Source organism: Phascolarctos cinereus, unplaced genomic scaffold (assembly GCF_003287225.1).
Source record: "Phascolarctos cinereus isolate Bilbo 61053 unplaced genomic scaffold, phaCin_HiC Scaffold_726;HRSCAF=1367, whole genome shotgun sequence".
Lineage (NCBI taxonomy): Eukaryota > Metazoa > Chordata > Mammalia > Diprotodontia > Phascolarctidae > Phascolarctos > Phascolarctos cinereus.
This window is the reverse complement of record NW_027556098.1, coordinates 238,510,408-238,534,406: the sequence shown is the minus strand read 5'-3', so window position 1 is coordinate 238,534,406 and position 23,999 is coordinate 238,510,408. Positions and strand designations below refer to the sequence as shown.

Here is a 23,999-nt window from a genome sequence, read left to right as displayed (position 1 = left end):
CCCTACTTGACAGATGAGGAGACAAGCAAAGAAACGTTAAGTGACCTATGCAGCGCACCTCACGGAGCTGACTTCAGACGCCAAGGCTCCAGTTCAGACCTATACTCTTTCCACTGCGCTGCTTCAAAACCTTTTGCTCAAGAATTAAAGACTGCACGTCTGAGTGCTAATTTACGTGTGCCTTTTTTAAAGATCTAATACAGTACCTTGTCGCATTAGTTCTAAGGAAAAGAGCCTGAGAGAACACATCCTTGGCTGGGAGGTAGACCCAGAGATCTCATTTCCTCCCGCCATTAATTAAAGCTTTGCTTATGCCACACCCCTCTGTTGCCAATTAAGGGCACCAGTGCTCCTCGGTTTTCCAGCATAATCCGACAGGGACAATCAGCAGCCAGTTGGATTACTCGGATCCGATCACAACGTTTGGATAGCGCTGTGTGGGGAGATTATTCCATTTGTTCTCTTCTTCCAGAATAAACCTAAACTTTCCAGTTAAGGAGTCGTTTTGGATGGCAGAGGGCATGCATGAGAGGAGAGTGGGCAAGATCTTTCTTAAGACTCAACCGCATCCTTGTTACCTCTCTCCCCCGCCCCAGAGTGCATTCCACTCATTGATGTGGTGGATATGGTACCCGCTTGCTTGCGGGTACCGGATTCTTATCTCGCCCCTGGTTTAGGAGCATTCCCTGTAGCCAGGGTTGCAGTGCCCGGTTTCTGGGGAGAAGGCACCTACTCCAAAGGCTGGAATCTGGGGCCATGTAATGGCCAAGTATCGCGGGACTTGTGCACATTTCTCGAGCTGCTGTAGCTGCTCCTAGTGCAGCTGGAGCTTGTTCTGAGCGCAGAGCCCAAGCCTCGGGTTGGGGTGGAAGGGGGTGGGGAGGATGAGGGATGGGGGAGACTGGTTACGTAAATGATACCAGCCCAGCGAGAAGCCTCCAGGCTTCTGCTATAGGAAGAGGAGGAGTGGAGGGAGGAGGAGGAGGAGAAGAGGGGGGGTAGAGTGGGAGGGTTGAGAGATAGGGAAGGGGAGGGGGACGGGGGCGAAGTGACCAAGCAGCGGCAGCGGCGGCGGCGGTAGTGGCTGCTGCTGCTGCTGCTTATCCATAGGTGACAGCGTTCTCTTTTCATCCTCTGGCTCATTCCCCGCTCTTCAACCACTCTCGGAGCCACTGCCATCCCGGGGCTGCGATATGAAGAAACCTCTCTGGGGTGGGCAGAGGCCGGAGCTGGCTCGCTCTTCCCCAGGGGAAGTGTGAAGAGGCGTTAGGGGGAGCTGGGGGGAGTGATCCGCGGAGCAAAGGGAGGGCAGCCAGAGATTTCCAGGTGAGCTACCCGAGGTTTGCTCCCCGGGCACCTCTGCTCCACTGTGGTTTATTTATTATATATTCCGCTGACATTTATTCACTTCACTCCCCCTTCACAGGATCATTGGCAAAGGCGAGTAGGTCTTGTGCTTGGTTGTTTTTTTTTCCTTTTTTTTTTCCCTTGGGAGAGGAGGGCACGCGGGGAATGAGGATGGTGGTGACAGACCAGTGGGTGCAAGAAGGTTTCGACAAGCCCACTTCGGCCCAAGCGCAGGGGTGTGAGCGCGAGATAAAGTCCCGCTGCAAGTAAAGCGAGGGTACGAAAAAGAAGAGCATCCGAGCTGTACTGGGAGTCGGGGGGGAGTCTTGGACTGCCAAAGAGAAGTGGAAGGTGGAACTAGTGACAGGGTTCTGGCCGAGGAGCGCGCTTTACCCTGTGCTGGCAGTGACGGCAGGTGTAGGTGCAGCAGGGCGAACGCGAGAATCCGGGATGCCCTGAACTTTCTGCAACCGCTCGCCGCCTTTTCTCCCTTAACTGAACTTGGGGAGGAGAGGAGGGAGAGAAGGGGTGGCGGTGCTACGACTCCTAAGGGTCGTATAAGGGAGGTATAAAAACCATTCAGACTTAGTTAAGGGAAGTCAGGAATCCTACATTTTTTTTTTTTGCACCTCTACTGTTGGATCTCTACTATCAGCTTTACCAACTTTCTCCAGTGTATTTGATGCCAGAAAAGAGGCTTGGGGTATTACTGCTTTCTTCTCCGCCAAAGCCCATGAAATCTGTATGCGTGTGTGCCTGAGTGTGCTTGGGTATGTGTGGTGGGGGTGGAAGGAGGGAAGGAGAGAGTGTAGTAAAAGGACAGGGGACAAAATCATGTTGTTGCTTTTTTTCCCCCCAAGCATTGATCACTGTTATCACTGAGGAGAGGGTAAAGGAAGGTGGAGATTCCATAGCCCTGCTGCTGGGGATGGGCAGGTGCAGAGAGGTTTTTATTTTAGGGGAAGGTAAGATTGTCGGTAGATTTATTTTATTTTATTTTTCTTAGTTGGTGGTATGTTGGGTGGCAAGAAAAGGGGATGTGTTTCTACCCTTAACCCAGCCCAAATACACTGCTTTTCTGTGAAATAGGCATTGACTGAGGCTTCCCGTTTGGAAAGTCAAATCTGCTATGATAGCTTCCCAAGTCCCCTTCCCCAACATTTCTGAAGTGTTTCCATGCATAGATTCCACTTCTCCAGGCTTTAGTGACAGCCCAAATGGGAACAAGGATAGAGAAGGAAACATGTACAGAAGCATCAGGGGTTCAATGAAACACTGACCCCTAAATAGGTAGTGGAAATCATGCAAGCTGCGTTAGAAGGAAAAGGTGCGATGGGCTTACTAGCACTTGGGTTGGATGAAGTGTCCCCAATGCGAATCTGCCATTCTCTGAATCGTTTAGATATGTGGTTTCTTTTTGAGGATTCACTGAGGTTTGCCCTAAGATTCTACCTTGCAGGAATTATATAGGCGGTAAAAGATTCATCTCTCCATAAATGCAGTTTCATGTGTGCCCCCCAGATTGTCAAAAAATCATTTTATGTGAATTGTCTTTGCCCAGCTTCTTGTGTTTGTATATATATGGGTGTGTGTTTGTATGCCCTCTAGCATCACAGCAACCTACTCATTTGGGGATATTGGGCAACATAAAAATCAAATTCAGTGATTATTTTGGATTCTCTTTCACCTTGTCTTTCCTTCTCATTATGTCAAATCTATCTTTCTTGGGTGTCCTATTACTTCCAACTATCCTTTTTTTTTTAACACTTCTCTAATACATAAGCTTTTGTTATAGTTAATACAAAACCTTTTCATATGCATTTAGAGGTAGATAAATCTGGATAATCTCTGTCCAAATAACAGGCTTTGCCAGGCAACTTGCACATTTTATTTGGTACAATTTTACAAAGGCAGGAATTTAACCCTATTCTAACTTCATGAGGGTCTTCCCTAATTAGCCTTCATTCCATGCTTAAACATTTCTTTGCTTGCTTGGAAAAGACACTACCTCTAGAGAACTTCTCTCCTTTTTGGATGCATAGCTGGTACTTCTGATGCTTCTCTGCTGATGGCCTGAGTCTCTTTGATCATCTCTGGGAAAGACTGGAATGTTTTTCCATTGCTTAATTTAAAAAAAAATTATGTGGTGATTTCTGCATCCTGAAACGTAAGTGGGGGGGGGAAGATTACCAATTCAAGTATACAGTATATAACATAGTGTTGCAAAGAGAGTAGATGCTCCCTAAAGACTTGATTAAGAATTCTACATCTGCTCATTATAAGAAATATTGGAAGTTCAGAGTGTAGACATGTTCTGTGCCCTTTTTTGGTTGTATTGGTAATTTCCCACCTACTTTACCAATTAGTAGTATATTTCCTTGCTGAATGAAAATTGAGGACAAAAAAGGGATGTTGAATAATGGCAGGCACTACTTCTAATTTATTTTATTATCTGGAATGGAATCTTATCTGTTAATCTTGATTACTATCTAGTGACCTTTTGTAGTCAATTTTGTATTGACACTATTGCAACTCAAGATATGATGATAGAGAACCTGATGAGATGACACCAATAGAACTCTAAACTGAAAGTGAACATATGGCTTTAGTACACATTTTGATACAACTCTTAGCAATGGAATGTGCTTTGAAAAATCATGTATGTCAGATTAAATATATTTTGGGGATATACACATTATCTATTAACTGAATCACTCATCCCAAGTATCTTACCAGGTTCCTTAGTGCTATAAAAATTTTTAAAAAGAGGTGTAATATTTCATGCATATGAAAATCTGTGAACCCATGGAAATGTAATACCTCCTGTGGCATGATGTTTGTAGTACTCTGGGATGTGCAGTTTTGCTTTTCTGAGGCTGTGATACTTGCCTACTAAAAATAGCTAGAAATTTGCCATTAGTACTTTGGATATAAAAAAGCAAACCATAGTCTGTATTTTAAAAGATTACTTTAAAAAGTGAATTCCTATTTATTCCTTACAACAATTGATTGTAGTAAAAATTAAAGAAGTGATAATGGAGATGTAGATGCTTATAGAATTATAGATGTCTTTTAAGTAGTAGGAGTGAAGTATTATGAAAACAAACATATTTTAGCATATTATATTCATTTTTAATATTTTTTCTTGCTTCTTAGAATGGTGATTTGCATAAGGAAATTGTGACAAAGTAAGGGAGCATAAAAATGTTGCCGTGTTTTGAACTTGATTTTTAGAAGCGGGAGTGGTAGGAGAAAGATTGTATCAAAAATATAAAATGTTGTACTCATTGAAGAGAAAGATTGTATCAAAAATGTTGAAACCTTAGGGAAAAGTGGTTAACATATTAAAGTAGAATAGGAAGCAGCTGATACTATTAATTATTATTATTATTCCTCCTTTATTGAAGAATGAGAAGATGCTGGATGTTTCTGAATAAAGAGAATAGTAGGAGAGAAATGATTAATGAGAATAAGGCATGAATATAATTAAATCCACTGAACACAGCAGATAATAACGGCTCATGTCACTGTGGGGTGGCCATTGTGCTTTACAAAAATGGACAGTTTGTAAAATTTATTTCTCTAAATCACTTGCATTATAAGATACAATATATTGAATGGCCATTGTAATACATAATACATAACTAACCATAGCTTTTAATCAACACATCTTCTTAGGGGTGTTTCTATAATGTTAGGGAAATGTCATTTTCAAATTAAGGATTCATTTAATAGAAGCAGTAGTTTGAACCTCATCTTTAGAAATTGATAGTTTTTAGCTGGGCTTTTATTTCTACATTCTCATCTTTGACCCTGTCTTTCTAAATCAGATGCACATAAAACATTAAGACAGAGCCATGGCATGTATTTTTTTCACTTTTACTTTATTTTTAAAATTAATTAATTTATAGTTTTCAACAATCACTTCCATATGCTTTTGAGTTTCAATTTTTTCTCCTCCCTTCGCACCTTCCTCCCCAGGATGGTGTGCAAGCTGATATAGGCTTTAAACATACATTCTTATTAAATATATTTTCACATTAATCATGTTGTAAGGAAGAATTAGAAGCAATAGGAGGAACCACAAGAAAGAGGAAACAAAACAGAATGGAAGAAAAATAAAAGAGCAAATACTATGCTTTGATCTGTATTCAAACTCTACAATTCTTTCTCTGGATGTGGATAGCCTTTTCCATCATGAGACTTTTGGAGATGCCTTAGATCTTTGCATTGCTTAGAAGGGCTAAGTCTACCAAAGTTAGTCATCACACAATGTGGCTGTTACTGTGTGCACTATTTTCTAGGTTCTGTTCACTTCACTCAGCATCAGTCCATATGAGTCTTTCTGGGTTTTTCTAATGTCTGCCTGCTCATCATTTCTTATAGTACAATAGTTTTCCATCACATTCATATACCACAACTTGTTCAGACATTCCCCAATTGATGGGCATCCCCTCAATTTCAAATTCTTTGCCACTACAGAAAGAGCTGCTATAAATATTTTTTTATATGTGTAGGTCCTTTTCCCATTTTATGATCTCTTTGGGATACAGCCTAAAAGTGCTATTGCTGGGTCAAAGGGCATGCACATTGTTATAAGCCTTTAGGCATAGTTCCAAATCACTCTCCAAAATGGTTAGATCAATTCACAAATCTACCAACAATGCATTAGTGTTCCAATTTTCCCACATCTCCGACATTTATCATTTTCCTATTTTATCATGTTGGCCAATCAGGTGTGATGTGCTACCTCAGAGTTGTTTTGATTTGCATTCTCTAATCAATAGTGATTTAGAGCACTTTTTTCATATGACTATAGATAGCTTTAATTTCTTCATCTGAAAACTGCTTGTTCATATCCTTTGACCATTTATCAATGGGGAATGATTTGCATTCTTATAAATTTTACTGAAATCTCTATGTATTTTAGAAATGAGGCCCTTATCAGAGACAACAGTTCTAAAAATTCTTTCCCAGTTTTCTGCTTCCCTCCTAATATTGGTTGCATTACCTTTGTGCAAAAACTTTTCAATTTAATGTAATCATAATTATCCATTTTGCATTTCATATGTTTGATCATAAATTCTTCTTTTCTCCATAAATCTGACAGATAAACTATTCCTTACTCTCCCAGTTTGCTTATAGTATCAGTCTTTATAGCTAAATCATGAACCCATTTTGGTTCTATTTTGGTCTATGGTATAGGATTTTTGTCTATGCATAATATGTATTTAAACAGTAAAAATCTGTTGAGACAGCTTGATGGCATAGTGGATAGAGCATCAGCCCTAGAGTCAGGTAGAACCTGACTTTAAATTTGACATTTACTTAGTTGTGTGATTCTGGACCAGTAACTTAACCCTGTTTGCCTAAAAAATATCTATCTATCTATCTATCTAATAAAAAAGAGTGGAAATATGTTTAACTGAATAGGGTCAAAACGAATTTCTGTTTAAAGACTTTTTATAACCTAGGTTATCAATATATTAACTCATGTTTGTAAATATATGTCATAGGTAAATATGTAGACCTGACTAATGTCCCTGTTAGGGAAATTATTTAGTTAATTAATATGTTGTGCATTTTCTCAACCCTAAGAATTAGTTGTTTAATTAAGGATTTCTACCTTAATAATGACTGATCCACACAAAATTTGCATATCACTTCACATTCTTGTATTTGAGCTTTACAATAATCCTGTGATATATTTTAAAAATCATAGGATCATAGGTTTTGAGCCTGGAGGGGATCATAGAGGCATAAAATTCAACTTCCTCATTTGACAGATTTGGAAACTGATGCACACATAAGTAACTTGACTTGCTCTTGGTCACATAATAGGTAAGTGTCTGAGGTATAATTAGTAACCAGGTCTTACAGATTTCAGTCTTCTGGGCTACTCTAGAAAATTAATCTATTTGCCCCATGGGTTAGAGTCAACTCTAAATCTATGATCATTGCGTATACATAATATCATATCATATCGTATCATATCAGTCTTACAGAATAGCTATTATTATTTCTAAAGCATTTATATAGCATGTTAAGGTTTGTATACATTGAAGTTGATTTTTAGTTGTAATTACATGGGGCACTTCAATCAATCAATAATCAATAAACATTTATTAGCACCTGTTATGTGCCAGGTACTGTGCTAAGCTCCGGAGTTACAAAAAAAAAAAAAAGACTGTCTTTGCCCTAATTGGGCAGATGCCATGCAAACAAATATATACAAATCAAATTATATATAGGACAAATAGGAAATTATTAATAGAGGGAAGACCTTAACAGGTTTAGGGAAGGCTTCCTGTAGATGGTAGGATTTTGGCTGGGACTTAAAGGAAACCAGGGAGGTCAGTAGTCAGAGAGGAAAATGGAGAGGATTCCAGACATGAATTAGCCAGGGAGAACACTTCAAACCAAAAGATAGAACAACCAGGAGACCAGTGTCACTGTATCAAGGAGTACATGTTAAGGAGCAAGGAGTAAGAAGACTGGAAAAATAGGAGGGGGCTAGGTTATAAAGAGCTTGGTGTGTCAAACAAGCCTTTTTATATTTGCTCCTGGAGATAATAATTGAAGTTTACTGAGAGTGTGTGTGTGTGTGTGTGTGTGTGTGTGTGTGTGTGTGTGTGTGTGTGTGTGTATGTGTATGTGTGTGTGACAGTATGGGACGTGTTTTAGCAAAACCTCTGCAGTGGTTGAATGGGGGGTGTACTAGAATGGGGAAAGACGTGAGGCAGTTAGACCCACCAGTAAGCCGTTGCAATAATCAAGGCATGAAATGATGAGGGCCACCACTAAAGTGGTATAAGTATCAGAGGAGAGAAGGGAGTATATTTGAGAGATTTTACAAAGGTAAAATATGTAGGCCTTGGCAACAGATTGGATATGGAGAGGGAGACATAGTGAAGAATCCAGAATGATTCCTAGGTTGTGAGCCAGAGGGACTGGGAGGATATGTTGCCCTTTACAGTAATAGGGAAGGTAGGAAGGGGAAAGGTTTAGGGAAAAAATAAAATGAGTTCTATTTTAAACATATTGAGTTTAAGATGTCTACCAAACATCTACTTCAAGGTATCTGAAAGGCAGTTGGATACAGGACAACAGAGGCAGCAGCATGATTGGGGCATGAAAGGTAGATTTGAGAATCATCAGGATAGAGATGGTAATTAAAACCATGGGAGCTGATGAAATCACCAAGTAGTATAGAGGAAGAAGAGAAGAGAGACCAAGGCAGAATATTAAGGGACACTTATGGTTAGAGGGCATAATCTGATGGCAGATCCAGCAAAGTAGACAGAGAAGGAGTAGTTAGATAAATCAGTAGGAGCAAAACCAGGAAAGGATGGTGTCCCCAAAACAGAGAGAGAATAGAATATCAAGGAAGAGAGAGTGATCCACAGTTTGGAGAGAAGTGGTATGATAAGGTAAAAAAACCAAATTATAAGGAGTTAAAAAGAGCATGAGAGGAGAGAAAGTGGAGGTATATCCAAAAGTAGTTAGCTTTTTCAAGGACTTTAGCTACAAAGACAAAAAAGATGCAGGGCAGGCAGTAGTTAGCAGGGATTCAGATGTCAAGTGAGGGTTTTTTTAGATTAGGCGAGGAATGGGCATATTTGTAGGAAAATGATCCAGTAGACAAGGAGAGATAGAAAATAAATGAGAGTGGTGATAACAAAGGGGTCAGTGTATTGGAGGAGATGGATGGAATGGGATCTCTTCAATAAGCAGAGTGCTTCGTCCTGGTAAGAAGAGCACTTTCTCATGGGAAACAGATGTAAAGGAGGTGAGAATACCAAAAGGCACTTGAGTGATAGGAGATGAGGGTGGTACAGTGAATCACTTCAATTTTTTTTCCTATAAATATGAGGCAAAGAGAAAGAGATCATATTAGGGAGAACTCTGCCTATTTCAGGGTGATTGCTTTATTCCAGGTACTGAAATCTATATCATCCTAACTACATATTCCACTATTTCAACAATGTGGAATACCTATTTAGCAAATGTAATTAGTTAGAACAGAAGCTTCCTTCACTCCACCTGAGGCAGGATTATTACAGGTGAATTCCTTTCTGGGGCTTGCCCAGCCATACTTCCTCTATCACAGGTAGCATCAATATTCTAGTATTTTCTTCCTATTTCTAATCATGGAAGTCAGTGTCCTAGAGGCTGTTGTTTCTCTTTCTCTCACAATACACAGGACGGTATTCTGGGTTCTTTTATTTATAAGGCCTTCCCTTCAGCTGAATCCAACATTGATTGACAGTGACTTTTCATACTTCTTGCTGAAGACCTGTTTTATGAACCCTTCCCTGGGTGCCAAACATTGTCATTACCAAGTAGGAAACAAAAAAGTAGGTCAGCGCATTGTTTAAGGTAGATGAGAATTGTCTTTGATATTGAACTTTGATGACAAAGTAATGGAGGGCTAATTTGGAGACATTGTAACATTAATATATTGTGCCATTATTTATATTGTATGTCTGTGTGTGAAGCAAGTCCTAGCAAACATTTCCTATAAAACGCTGGGTAATTTAGCTAGTTACATAACACTTATTATAAGAAACATAACATTCTCAAGGAGTATCTACAGTGAATAGATTAGTAAATTTCAAATGGAATGCTCATACAAATAAGCTGTCTAAATACAACTCAGGAAGGAATTAGTTGAAAGTATCAGATTGGACAATTAAATTTAATTAAGTTCAATACAAATGAATTTTTATTAAGCCTTCCGTGTGCAATGTCATGGGGCACAAGTAAAAAAAAATCACTTCCTGTCTCTTCAGAAGGAGCTTACATTCTAGTGGTATAGCTACTTGTGTTAGTTTACAAGGTATCATGAATGCAAAACCTCTTCACTTAAAGAGGTTTTAGCATCAAATTTGGAAAGAAAAAGTAGATGTACGGTGAAAGCATGGGTGTTATGGTAAACGTTCAACAACTGGATCTCTAGAAAGTACCATGCACTTTTATGTTTAATATTACGCATTATTAGCACTTTCTGTAGTCTAGAAAATTAACAAAAGAATACATCGTCTTGATTTATAGAGTTTGCCAATTTCTGAGGTATAAATGCTCATGCTGAAAATTTGACCATAGGCTCTTGTAATCCAGTTTGAACTAGCTCCAGCACACCCTTGATGAAAGGGTATCTTTCTGTGTAATTTCCTCTTCTCATCCCCCACTTACTTCCTATTCTTAGGTAACATGAGGCAAGGCTGCATTGGGTAGTATGTGAATATAAGAATACTTTCATGTTTCTACTCTAAGCCTGAAGGGGAAATATCTTTTAACATGGAGTAATTGTCTGTTTTATGTAGTCATCATGTTTAGGAAAGTAAGAGGGACAGAATACGATGTAGGTTATAAAATGAATAAAAAGTGGCATTTGTATGTTGGGTTCACTTCTCAATCAAAATTCACATCATGAAAACATCTGTTTGCTGTATTTTCTACTTACCTCTTCAGTCACCTGTTAGTATGGGAGACTCCTATTTTTCTTGACAGATTTCCTCATTGATATACACCATTTACTGCTAACAAAGTATGATGTCCACTGAGTTAGTGGCCTTTTTAGGGGGACACTGTATTTCCATTAGCGTAGCCTGTGATAAAATTATCTCTTGACTCTCATATGCTTCTCCTGACTCCTGCTGAACTTTGAGATTCCTAGAGCTCCATTGTCTCTTTGATACGAATTGCTTTTTGGCCATGTTCTCCCTAGCTTCCATCATTTACCTGTGTAGTTGATTTTTTGAGCTCAAGTGTAAGACTTTATCCTTTCCCTAGTTCATTTCCCATTTGAATAGGAGCAGAACTTTGTGGATGGTATTTGCATAATTGCACATTGCTTCTAATTCCTCAAGACCTTTTCCTAAAAGGAAGGTCTATCTTTCTAACACCAGAGTTCTTGCAATGATGCTTTATGTCTGTGAAACATGGAATACTATGCTATCAAAGAACAAGTTTCAAGTCAAGTCACACAAAGGTCACTGGAGAGATGAATGGTAGATGTGAGTAAGCCATGGGATATCACCAATGAGTAAATGCACTGGAAAAGCAATGCAAAAGAAATGTATGAGCCATTCAAAGAGGTGGACTAGTCATGTATCAAGAGCAAGGAAAACTGATGTAATGACCCCATTGCTTCATTGGTGTCCATGCAGCACTAAGAGATCTAGAGGAGTGTCCTACATATGTTTGTTGGAGTCTGTGGAGGATTTGTTGAAGAGATATGGACAAGTGCCAAACAAATGGGAAGCCATGGATAGGTTCTGTTATATGTCATTGGAGAGAGTGCTCCCATCTTTGATATAATAAATCCATTGTTATGTTAAATTTTCATATTGTTGATTTTTATACTTTCTTCCCAGTCTGCTGAGATATTTTGAATATTAAATCTCACATTCAGTGTGTTAATTGTCCCCTTCATATCCATTTCATCCAGAAATCTGATAATAATACTGTATTGTCTTCATCCAAGCTACTGGTAAAGAAGGCTGAATGGAATAAATCCAAGTCCAAATTCCCCTGACATTCTGCTGGATATGTCCATTCTGGTTGAAATCAATTAAGTCAGTCAATTAACATATTTATAGCCCATATAACTCTACTAACACATAATCTTCATATCTTTGTCTTGCCCATACGATTATCAAGCATCATAGCAAAACTCACATACGCTCTTTTCTTCTAGTTTGGTAGCCATGTTTAAAAAGGAATAAATTTAGCATGGCATATTCTGCCTTTACAGACTCATGCTGGGTTTAGTTATATACTTAAAAGAAGAATAAAAAAAATTGCTGGATCTTTGTGGCCATCTAGTCCAAGCCATATTGCCCTTTGTAATATATTCATGAAGTATTCATTTAATCCCTGCTTCAACATATTCAATGAGAGGGAACCCACCCTCCATCAAGACAGTTCCTACCACAATGTGACAACTATAATTTCTAGGGAATTTTTTCCTGACACCAAGCCCAAATTTACCTTTTTGAAATCCGGCCCATTGCTCTAGTGTTGTTTTCTATGGCCAAACAAAACAAGTCAAATTAATCTTCAATATGATAGCTCCTCAAAATTCTTAATTATTCAGACAATCACAACTCAGCTATCCTCACAGGAAAAACCAAGTGGAGGAAGAATGTCTATTGTCTAATTTATGATATGCAGTTGCAAAGATAACTCATAGAGATGGTCCATCAATACATACATCTTGGATGGACACTGCAAATAGAAAACTGAAAATAGAATTGAACAAGAGGAGTATAGAATTAGTTTAGAAAATTGCATGCTTTTTATGATCCTAAATGTTTCCCTGAGAAGGTAAGAGCCTTGCACAGTGTCCCTCAGATCAGAAATGGAACATGAATTCAGGTCTTCCTTACTCCAAATTTGTCTCTGTCAGGCAGTATCAAGATGTATGCAAAACTAGCTCACTTCCTATTTTATCCAATCAGTTCCTTTCAAAAAGGTTTTATCTTTCCATTGCCATATTTCAGTAATATCACATCTCTCTAAATATTAATTATGCATAAGGTATCATATTTCCTTTTACTCATTAATAATAGCTTATCATTCATATGGTACTTTAAAGTTTGCAAATCCCTTGACAAATATCTCATTTTAGCCTCATTACAACCCTGGAAGGAAGTTCTTCTTTTACAGATGAGGAACCCAAGGCACACATAGGTTATGTGACTTGCCTAGAAGTACACAGGTAGTAAGTGTCTGAGGCTGGATAAGAGATAATTCTTACCTTGGTGTATAAACAGTTGAGCTCATGATTATTGTATGTCATTGTCTCCTACCCCTAACCATTGCTTAGTTTTGTTGTTGCTGCTGCCATTTTCCCTGTAACATATTGCCCAGAACCAAAGGCTCTGGTTTTGTATGGACCAGGTTCAAATAATTCTCTTTGTTTTATTCTCTCACCTATGTACTGCAACAACATCATTTTGGGGCTCATGTATAGTTCTCCAGTTAAAAAAGGGGAAAGAGCCTTTATTCTTGTTTGGGCTTAGCACTCCTCGGATTGGTCTAGGTACACTTCTGTTCTAAGAGCTCAGCTTTATCCAGGATCTCTTAACCTTCTTTTTAGGAAGCTTGATCCAAGAACTTGGTGTTTTCTAGGAACATCTCTGTGTCTAAAATACTTGGTTCTGGAGTTCCTCCACCTGATAGGAAACTGTCTTTGCTCTGCCACTGCTGTTCTATGGCTGCCAACCAACTTCTACATCTCTGCATCTTCTGCCTTCACTCAGGAACCCCTGATGTTTCACTATTTACTCCGTGGACATGTGGTTCCCTTCTCCTGGGGGACAAGTAATTTATGGAGGGCTTGTAGGAACTACTTAGGCTTCCCATCAAGGGAATTGGGTGAGAGAGAGAGAGAGAGAGAGAGAGAGAGAGAGAGGAGAGAGAGAGAGAGAGAGAGAGTGTTCAAGGCCAAAAAAAAACCCCTTTTCTTTATCAGTTGTGGTTTTATATGCATGTCTGTGTCTTTTTTTTTTTATTCCTCCCTGTAAAGATTAAATCCAAAGGTGTATCTCAGGAGTATGACTCAACCAGTTATCTTTAATGTGGAGCTAACTGTGAATGGAAATTTTAAAAATGAAAACTTTGGCTAGAAGTCTGGATAAACTCGCTCAAAATGAGAACTGTCTGAAAGTGGAATGGGTGCTGTCTTGAAGTGGTAGGCCATGGATATGTTCAGACAGATGACTGCTTGTTAGACATTTTATAGCAGGGAAGTGTTTCATGTATGGGTTGGACTAAACCAGCTCATGTTCCTCCCTGATTCTATGAGCACATAGGGGAGGGCAAGTCTATACCTTTTCCAGGAGACATTATCAATCGAAAATCAAATCCTTATTATTGTTAATATTGTTAATAAGCAAAAAATATTTTAGAAATATAATAATGAGGCCTTTATTGCTCTCTTTTTTCTTGTGTCATGTGTTATTCTCTTTTACATCTAGTTTAATAATTCCCTCTTACCTCTAGGATCAAATGTATGGTACTCTGTCTTTTAAATTCCTTTATAACCTTGTTGTTGCTTACCTGTCTAGTCTTCTTAGACACAGGCCGCCTTGTTATTCCTCATCAAATCACTCCATCTTTTTACTCTTTGAATTGTCACTGTTTATACCCCATGCCTGGAATTCTGTCCCTCTTATGCTCTGCCTCCTGACTTCCTGTCTTGCTTCCAGTCTCAGCTAAAGTCCTACCTTCTTCAAGAAGCCTTTCTTTGTTGCCCTATGTGCTAGTGCCTTCTAATTTATCTTGTATCTATCATGATTTTACATCATTGTGTATATGTTCTCTCCTCCATTATAATGTGAACTCCTTGAGGGCCATAAATGTTTTTGTTTTTGTTTTTTGCCTTTTTTGCTTGTGTTCATAGCAGTAAAGTGCCTATCACATAATCGGTATTTAATAAATTCATGTTAACTTATTGACTACCTCAGCAATATTCTCCCTTCTCATAATTTAATAAAATACCTCCTTAATCAGGTCAACTAGTCTCCAAGAAAAATATACTTTTTCCTGTATTTAGGATCATTGAATTGTAGAGTAGTCAAGAATGTTAGAGATTGCAAGTTCAAAGTGGGAAACAAGAATAAAATATGAGATTAAATAGTGTGTGTTTAATAGTAGTATGTCGACTTAGTTCTGTTTTTCCACCAATATAGACACATGTTGATGCCACTAGATTTTGGTCCTATGTCTTTCTCTGCAAAATAATTACCAATATCAAAAGATACTTTATAGGTTATCAGAAGTGAAAAAGTTTCATATAGATCAAATAAATTTAATCCTTTACTCCAAATGAGGAAATCAAGGCCCAGGTATTTAACTTACTTTCCTAGAAACAGAGCTAAGGTTTATCACTCAATAGTTCAGTGCTATTTTTTGAATGTAGAAATCTCCCCAGAGAGAACAAGTTATAGTTTCAAAATAGGGCTTTACAATTTTACTCTTTATGAAATCAGATTGTCAGATTAATCAAGACAGAAAGTAGATTATAAATGAAATGATGTAATGCAGGAACAATGTAGTAGCTCCTCTCAGCTAGATTAATATTTTCAGGAATCTCTAAGTAAAATTGAGAAAATATATTTAAAATTAATTTTGAGTTCATAGATTATTATCTATGTATTTTTATATGATTTATTTTCTAAGTACCTTGAAAATATTGTTGTTTGATTTTAAAGTTTTAAAGAAAGGAAAAATGATGGATGGATTATTACAGATAGTCTGTGAGTTCCTTTCCAAACCTGAGAATTTATGTTTGCATTTCTGCTTTTGAAGGGAAGGAAATAAGAGCAGTGGGCTGATTTCTGACCCTTGTGATGAGCAGTGATATAGTTTTGTACTCATCCTACTTATATTTAAGTACTTGTCACAGGAGAAAAAAATAAAAATTGGAAATAAGAATCCTGAGAAAAGCATGGAGTTTTGTGTACTGTAGACTAGAATTATGTATTCTTAATCCATAATCAATTATGGAAAAAAGATATTAAATATATGACTGTTTTACAAGTCTCATTTTAAAAATTACATTAATTTGATTTATAATAGTGATGAGTCTTTTGTAAGGTAGTTATAACATTTCAGTTTTCCCCCCAAAATAGTGTAGTCATCTATTTCTCAAAATATTTTTCATGATAACATGGGTATAATAAATTATACCATGTTAATATTTGATAATGTATATCATAATTGCAACATAGGTACTTTTCTTTATAATATCTCTTAATATCATCATAATTATGGTTTACCTTGCCCTCATGACCTTTCAGTTGGCATTCTACAGATTACCATTAATTAAAATTTTGTTTCATTTGGGGAAACATTTTAAAATTATACCTTTTAACTTTGACATATATTTTATTTAGAGATTAACTTTTATGCTTGATCAGATTTCTACATTACTTAAGTTAGATACATCCAATATTTACTTCATACTCACTAGTTTGGAATAGTAAAAAAATGTCCATTAAAGATATTCTTTGCAAAGCATATGGCTTCTAGATAGCTATTTTCAATTTTCAGAGAGGCTAAACTATTTATTGTGGGGTTGGGTGGGAAGGTGATTGTGAAATACACCAATTTCATGGCTTAGTCCAATCTTTTCTCTTCACTCTAAACATTTCCTTCTCCATCTGAATCCCTTGGGCTTATATTTCTTTGATTCTGTTGATAGTTCCTTCTCAAGTGGGGTTATTTGTCATTTGCCCTGAGAAATATCAAAAACCATTCATCTCTAGGGACTCTTTGGGTTTTTCTCACATCACATTTTTAGTTTCATAACTATTTTTTCTCCCTTGTAGTATCTCATAGGCCCCATTCCTGATTTCATTTTTTCTTATTCAATATGCCTATCTTTAAACAAACAAACAGAAACACAAACCCCTCAGTATGTTCCTATATTTAAAAATTTTTACCTCTTCCATGGAACTCACTAAATGCTCAGATAAGATCAGCAAACCAAATTCATGATCCCTGCCCATTCCCTACTGTGAAGAAGATAATTTTTCCTGCTCCATCCTTCAGAATTTCTGAATACATAGGAGATAGACTTCGTAGTTCATGTATTCAGGTCATTTAGCAGGAGTTCAAGAATGTTAAATCAGCATCTTGTCAATGTTTTCTACTTTTAGAATACTGTATTAGATACTGTGGTCAGTTGGCAGTTAGCAGAGCCATACCACTACAGATGCTATGCTTGTTGAGGAGATGCCAATTTTAGTTTCAATTTTGTTTTTTTTTAATATTTAAATTAGACATTGTCTATGAAACACACACACACACACACACACACACACAAATGCACACGCACACAAACACAGATACCCACACACCACATTACATCAAACCACACCACACCACATCACAACTAAAGACTCATCTTGAACTATCCCCAGAGTAATTTATTAGTGATCTTCCTTTTTAAATGAGTTTTTTCAAAATATTTGTTCTTATTTCTTCAGTAATATTTCTTATTTTCCATGGAAGTCCTACTCTGATGGCCCATAGTGGAATGGAAAGCTTTCAGAGGGACAAGTTTCAAAACTGTGTTAGATTCTACCAGGTATGAAAGGCTTTAAGTTTGGACCTCTGTCATCAGCAAACAAGAGTAGGAAAATACAGAGTACCTATTCACCAAAAAGTTGACCACTAGCTGATGAATCTTTTCAGCCACAGCAACTACATAAAGAACATGTATTAAAGTGAGAATGGTTGTAGTTTCTGATGGTTGCTGATCTGCATTTGTTAAGGAAGTTTTCTCATTGGGAGTTCTCTGCACCAATTAAACCATAAGGACAGAAAAAAATGATAAATATTTTTAAATCCCATTTAACCACTAAGGAAATCTTGCATACCCTTTTCAGTGGAATAATATTTATTCATGTCCTTTCCCCTACTTATATTCTTAGTCAGCTGTCTGTATTTTTTTTTCAGTATGAGCAGGGCTTAGGATCCATGAGCAATATGTAGTACAAAACAATAGCTTTATCTTATATACTCAGAAGTTGGTACAGATATGGAGCTCCCTGATACTGTTTGTGATTATTTTTCAGAATTTTTTTTTGTGTCTGAAAGCTTTGCTCAAAAATCTGTACCCCATTCCTAATTGTTTTAAAAGTATGAATGTGTTCCCTTTTAGAATATGGAATAGCTGGGGATGGCAAGATCCCTGGGTATATGTATAGACTACGTTCTGGCATACCAGTTGATCGAGCAAGGAAATGACTCAGAAGACTATAATATAACCCCTGTTCCTTTCCTGTTTGAGAGAATGGTCATATTGAGCAACAATGGGGTGACTTAAGAAACTGTGATTATTTATACTAGTAATATATAATACAAATAGTATGTCCTCTGGGATAAGGAGAAATGATTGTGTATATTGTATAATGTTCTTTAGTTTATGAAAATAATTACTATTTATAGATTTATAATAATCCATGTGACTTTCAAGAAGATAATGGTAAAAATATCAAAAGAGTTTTTCAATAACATAATAGGATCATGTACTTAGAGGTATAAGAGACCTTTAAGGGAATCTTAATAAACCATTTTACAGATGAGGACACTGAGGCCAGAGAGGTTGTTATTTAACTAATGTCACATAAGTAGGTAATAGCAGGGCTAAATTCAGGTCCCTGATCTTAATTAGTGCCCTTTCCACTCTATTGTGTCATCACTGTAGGCCCTGTTATGCCTCATCATAGCAAAAAGATGATGTTGATTTCTTCAGGGCTATGCCATGGAGCTTGAGTTCTTAAAGGTTCTATGAAACAGAAAAGGCTTTGAATGTGTTACAGACTGTGTGTTTTGTCTGCAGATCAGCCAGGTTAAGTTTTGGAGAAGGATATCATTAGAAATGTAGTTTCCATGAAAACATGAACTATGCTAGAGAAGACTGACAAATTCTCTTTCTGGAATAAGCAACCACATAGCTGAAATCATAGATCTAAGGACTAAAATAATTCCATGTATGCTATGTAAATAACCATATATAAACATATAGTCATATACATAAAACATACATATGTTATGTAGTACTTTTTGGTATTAGAGAAGGGTAAGTCATAACATTTAAAAATTAGTAGCAACAACAATAACAACATGGTGTAGAATGCTGCATAGGAACATGGTTGAAATTCTGGCTCTGCTGCTTACTAACTGTCATCTTGAACAAGTCACTTCACTTCTCTATGCTTCAGCTATTCATCTCTAAAATAAGAGGGTTAGACTAGAGGGCATCTCAATTCCCTTCCAGTTCTCAATATTACTACTAGAATATCACAGTTCTATAAAGATTAGAGATTACTCTTTTATGAACATAGAGTTGTAAGTGGTGATTGTCATCTATCCTATGACACATTCCACCTTAGAATATAGATTTATTTATATTTACAATCTATACAAAATTCATTTTTAAATTTAAAAATGTGGGATCAGAACACAAATAGATCAGGGTGACCCAAGCAGTCATATCATATTTTCTGTTATATATATGGATTTTTCCAGCATCAACACTATTCCTTCTATATTAAGACAATTTGGGTCATTTATTCTTAAAGTATCATTGTGCAGTATAATTCATTTTCTTTTAAAATAATATTTAATTTTCCCCAATTACATGTAAAAACAATTTTAACATTTTAAAACATTTTAGTCCCAAATTCTTTTCCTTACTTCATTGTAATCATATACTGCAACTTGTTCAGCCATTCCTCAATTGAGGAATATCCCCTCAATTTCCAACTATTTGCCACCACAAAAAGAGCTGCTTTATAATTTACTTCCAAAAATACTGTGATTTCCTGATTAGAAAAAAAAATAATTCCTCAGTCTGGATACTTTAAAAGGCTAATAATGCCAAGAGCTGCTTAGATGAGTGTGGGGGAGTGGGAGGTGGGAAGAGGAGAGTTTGACTAAATAGCTTTGTAGAATCCAATGTCTAGGGAAAAAGGATATATGGACCCAGGAAAGTGTTATTTGTTTGTTTTGTTTTTTTAAAATAATGTTTGGTAATCCCATTATTGAATTAAATGCAGTAGTGAATTGAAGCGAATGCACTAGTGTGGAGGCACAGGAGTTTTATCTCTACCATAAACATTATACAAGTAGATGATGGAGAGTCTGCTAAATGCTGAAATGCAAATTGACAGAAGTGTGTTTATCTCATAAATATGGAAAAATATGAGATCCTCTCTTTCTGACAAATTCAGAAGATTATATTTTTACTGCTGACATCAGGCACTCATGGGCTAGTTGAGTAATCCTCAATCTCATTTTCTTGTTGGTTACTGGTTTGCCTTGAATTGTATTCCTATGGATAATCAGTATGTTTTTTTCTTAAATGCAACAAATAAGGAAAGTTTAACATTAAAAGTTATCCTATCCTTAATTACTTTGAAGTGATGAGATGACCCTTAATATATATTTTTTTTCTATTTTCATTCCATTGAGACCAATTGTAATTTTAGAATATGGGGCTCTTTGCAACAACATCAACAACAATGCTAAGTTGAAAACTATCTATTCCCACAAAAGAAGATGAATTACAAATAACAAACTGTCATTGATTTCTTATCTAGATAGCTGAATTCTAATTTTCTTATAATGTGGGGGGGGAGAAATGTTGTTTTGAGCACTGATGCTTTGTCAGTTCCTTCACAATAATTTGTGCAGATGATAATTATACATAAATTAATAAACTGCTGGTAGGGATCTAATGATGCTTCATGCTGTTTCTGATTTATTCCTGGGTTATTTGTAGACTGTTGTAATATATCAAGACTTATTTTTCGACATAAGCTAAAAATTCTTAATTCCAAAAAAGTAACAGTCTTTACTAGAAAAAGTCATTTTCAAAACATTTTGGTTAAATAGCTTTATTAATTTAACTTATTTTAAATGACATTTTTTCCAAACAAGTGAAAATGATAAACATAGTTCATAAAGCAATTGATGAGGCTTTTTTTTGGGGGGGGGAATTGACTGTATTTTGAGGTATTTACTAGAGGCTTTTTAAAAATTTTAAATAGGAAGACTGTCAATAGTACCAAAGTTTATTATTACTACTTATTATTATCATTATTGTATTTTGTTGTATTTTGGGGTAGCCAAAGCATCAATGCTTTTTGAGCTTGTGGTGAACTAAAATTATTTTTTTTCTTCTTTTACAAGAATATTTCATCCAACTCTCCCCTTCCCTCCCATCAAAGTGATTCTTGGTGTTGTTAGTCTTTTAAAGTATCCAGGCTGAGGAATCACTTTTTTCTCCCTTTTATTTAACATTAACATCTCTATTACAGAATGACTCTTCTTGATCATTTTGAAATACCTCACAAAGTAGCTCATTCCAATTTGCCCAGCCAACTGTATTTGATAGAAAGATGATATAAAGATCTTTCTTATATTGAGCTTTGTGCTTTTTACCCATTCAACTTCTAATTGCTTCCCTCATCTACATAACAACTCTTTATGTCTTTCATTTATAAAATTAAATAATTTTTAATGAATGAAAATCTTATTTTCTTCCACCTGGAGTCACCTCCCATTGAAAAAGAAAGAAATACAAAACCCTCCTAATATATATGTATCGTCAAAAAAAAAAAAAGAAATTCCAAAATCTACCTAGGCTGCCCCCAACTTTTTGCTATCCTCTAATACCACATCTCCAGTTGCTTTTCAGACATCTCAAAATAGATATTCAGTAAACATCTTAAACTTAAAATGTTCAAAATGCAGCTGATAATCTTCGCCACTAAGTTCTCCCCTTCTCCTAATTTCTCTATCACTGTAGAAAGCAACACCGTCCTTCCAATTTCTTAAAATCCCAACATAGATATCATCCTCAACTCCTCACTACCTCTCACTCCCCTTATATTCAATCTGTTGTGAAGGATTTGATACCATCTTTTGAGAATCTCTTGAATACACTACGTTATCTCCTCTGACACTACCACTCACCACTCTTGTGTAGGACCTAATCACCTAATGTTTGCAGTACTGTAATAGCCTGCTGCTGGAATTACCTGCTTCAAGTCTCTCTACCCACTCCACTCCATCCTCCATTCAGCCTCCAAAGTGCTTTTCTTAAAGCACAGGTCTGACCATGTCATCCCCACCCCCCACCCCCCACCTCCCCAGTCCATACAATGAGGAACAAATATGAAATCCTGTGTTTGACAGTCAAAGCCCTTCATTACATGGCACCTTCTTACTTTTCTGGTCTTCCTTATACCTTATTCTCTGACAGGAATTCTTTGATCTAGTGACTCCAGTCTTGCTCTTCCACAAACAAAACACTCCATCTCTTGTCTTTTTTTTTATTGTCCCCCAAACCTGGAATGCTCTCCTTCCTTATATCTACCTCCTGACTTCCCTAAATTCCTTAAAATCTCACTGAAAATTTTACCTTCTATAATATTTTCCATCTCCTTTTAATTTTATTGCCTTCTCTCTCTTAAATATTTCCTTTTTATCCTTGTTTAAACATACTTGTTTGGTTTTTGTCTGCCCCCATTATACTGAGAGGGCAGGGAGTATCTTTTTGTATCCCCATTCTTTAGCACAGTCCTGCCACAAAGCAAGCACTTAATAAATGTTTATTTACTAACTGACTGATTGAAATTCTTTCAGTGGCCATGTACCAAAAATACAATTTAATTTGTACCCTGAGGGTATCACTTCTATGTAAGGAGGTGCTTCATCATGCTTCATCCTCATTCACATGGAAATATATTTCCATAAATTGTTCAAGATCCTTCTCTGCTTAGTCTTTGATTCCCTAGGCTGAACATCCTTAAGTCTTTTAACTATTTCTTAAATGACATGGAAGGATTCTTTTTTCCCCTGATCACCATCTTTGAGCCTCTCTAGCTTGTTCATATCCCTCTAAAATTATGTCATCCAGAAATGAAAATAGTATTCCAAAATTAGTCAAACCATGGTAAAGTAGTGCTATTACAACTTTTTTTTTTTGGTTTTCTGAACTTCATATTCCTATTTATAGATTTGTATTTTGGGGTGGTCAAAGTGACAATACTTTTTGAGTTTGCAGTAAACTAAAATATTTTTTTTCCTTCTCAAATGAATTGCTTTTAAGCCAAATTTTCCTCATTCTGTATTGGTGCTGCTGATTTTGTTTTGAGCCTAAATGAATGCTTTGAATGAGATCAGATTAAATAGGTATAAATGTGGTTTCATCCCATCGTTTCAGTTTGTTGAAATCTTTTTGGATTCTGATCCTGTCATCTAGCATATTATATATTCCTTTCAGCTTTGTGGCATCTATAAATTTGATAAGCAAGCCAACTATGTCTTCATTCAAGTTATTGATTAACAAAAAGTGGACAGAGCCAGGAAAGAGTCATGGGGTAAAGGCTTTTCTTTAGCTTGACCTCAATTCATTAATCAACATTATTTGTTTCTGGTGTTCCAACCAATTACACACTGAACTAATTGTACCATCATACAACCTATTTTTCTTAACCTTGTCAACAAGGGTATCATAACATATAGGTCTATATCATTTTTTAAATTTACCAGCCCTGTAATCTATCAGAAAAGGAAATAATGACAGTTTATCAGGTTCCCAAAGGTTCTAGGATTCAAAATGTTAACTAGGGTACTAGGGACCAACAACAGAAGAATGATAGCAGCCTGTTTTCTAGGCAGGTGTTTTAGAGAATATTAAATTAAGCGTCTCTAATGTAACCTGCTCAGTGACAAAGGCAATTTATTACCATGGGCTAGGTGAGGCAAACTAGATAGGATCTATGAATCAGAATCATTCTTGGGAACCAGATAAGCAAGTTGTAAAAAGTTTTCTAAAGTCATCAAAGCTGAAGGAAATATCTAAGGAAAGAAGTTTGGTCAGAAGTTCATAAGCAAGTCCAGATGAGGCTGAAGGGATATATCCAGAATCTACCAACAGTTAGAGCTAATGGAAACTGACAGTGACTTTATTGGAGCAGTTATGTTTTGAAAGCTCCAAGATGTTCTTGTGGCCCTGGCTCTTCTCATATACAAAAAATGCTCAACTTGACTTGGCTATGGTAAGGTTGCATCGACTTTTGTCGTTGTCATTGTTGTTGTTGTTGTTGTTGTTGTAGTACTAT

The 23,999-nt window shown here is 36.6% G+C and overlaps 1 protein-coding gene across 1 annotated transcript in view; it reads left to right on the top strand.

The window, feature by feature from the left end:
• Positions 1–1,062: 1,062 nt before the first annotated feature.
• GALNT13 (polypeptide N-acetylgalactosaminyltransferase 13) overlaps positions 1,063–23,999 on the top strand; it is an 828,252-nt gene continuing 805,315 nt past the window's right edge. The window contains exon 1 of the mRNA XM_078146313.1: positions 1,063–1,326. The gene's annotated coding sequence lies outside the window, so the exon portion shown is untranslated. The remainder of the gene's footprint in view (positions 1,327–23,999) is intronic.